We start from the raw sequence: 1,595 nt of genomic DNA, 5'->3' as shown, positions 1-1,595 counted from the left end.
ATATACATATATATATATATATATATATGTGTGTGTGGGGGGTGTATGTAAATAATACAGAATGGGAGAAGAACACAAAACATCCTGACAGGTGATACAAGAAAGGGACAAAACATCCAGATGGACGATACAAAGAAAACACGGACAGGTCATTCGGAGTTTTTCTCTTCAGTCGAGATCCAGATTATCCTTGCAATTGCGGCTGGTTATTCTTGATATTGCTCCAGTCTGGCCAGACCCAAAGAAAAACTAAGCTAAGAGCATTAGATTCCTTGGAAGAAAGCAGCGAATATATACAAAAACAAAAACGGAAAACAACGAACAATGTTACACAAATACAGTAAGAATAAAAACAGGATATAACAACAGATGTCTTTCGACTAAGGACGAATTAAATTAAGCTGGCGTATATGGAAATAAGGCCTTACAGCAGGGATACAATATTTCACAGGCACAGGGAGGAATAACGATTATATATATATATATATATATATATATACATATAAAGGCATTTTTTATAAAATCATTTCACAAATATTACTTCTGTTTGAAATCGTGTTTCAAGTGAATACTGTTGCACTTTCTGAAGGCCATGCTTCTAATAATCAAAGGCATTTGTCACAGCTTACATAAGCTTTAACTTGAACGTTAAATAATATTTCTTTAATGACACATCTGGCAACTTATCAAAGATTTCAAATATTCTGCTTACGTTACTTTGTCAGGAACCAATTATATGTTGTCAAGTATCGGTATGCATTGTATGAGAACTATTCTCTATTTATTATTGTTGTTTCACTCTTTTTGATTTAATTTCTGTTATTTGATTGTTTTTGTTGGTTTTTATTTTCGCTTCGGTCTTTTTTTTTTTGTGGAGCCAATATAAGAAGAAAAGTACATTCGTGTACATGCTTTTATGTACTTCACTTTTTGGCTTTTGTAAAGTATGTGTATCTCTATGAATGTCTGTATTTTGTGCATAAGTGTGTCTGCTGCTTGTATATGGTAGTACGGTTCGATTTTGTTCCATTTAATCTTATTAACCCTAGTACTGGGGTGGTGGTAGAAGATCGTTATCTATATTCGTGTATTTTCCTCTAAATGCGTATGTTTTTATACATCTCCATATTTATATACACAAAAATACACATGCACATACGCACGAACACATATGCACTACATAAATATATATATAATTATATATATCTTCACACACGTGCCACGTATATGCGCTTATTTTATTGACGACAAACTCAATACAATAGCTTAAATTTGGTTCTAATCCTGGTTTTATCTGAATCCCGAAGAAATAGTTCAGCATTCATTGTAATGTAAACAAACATAAGATATCAGTTCAGATTTGAAAAGATGATTACGACTAATATGTCACACGCAGCAAGTGTTTGTTTCATCTCTTTGCTTTGATCGCATATGTGAAAAATATTAACAGAATCAGATTTCTGAAATGTCGTTTCAACTACCATTAGCAGTTTCAAAGGAAAAATTTACTAAATGCGTATTATCACTTGAGAATATGATTTTATGTGTGTGTTTGTTTGTGTGTGTGTATACACACACATATGTATATGCATATA

The 1,595-nt window shown here is 32.2% G+C and overlaps 1 long non-coding RNA gene across 1 annotated transcript in view; it reads right to left on the bottom strand.

The window, feature by feature from the left end:
* LOC128248507 (uncharacterized) overlaps positions 1-1,595 on the bottom strand; it is a 54,150-nt gene that overhangs the window by 41,149 nt on the left and 11,406 nt on the right. The window lies entirely within an intron of this gene.

The sequence above is a fragment of the Octopus bimaculoides genome, chromosome 8, assembly GCF_001194135.2.
Source record: "Octopus bimaculoides isolate UCB-OBI-ISO-001 chromosome 8, ASM119413v2, whole genome shotgun sequence".
Lineage (NCBI taxonomy): Eukaryota > Metazoa > Mollusca > Cephalopoda > Octopoda > Octopodidae > Octopus > Octopus bimaculoides.
This window is presented reverse-complemented; position numbering and strand designations above follow the sequence as displayed.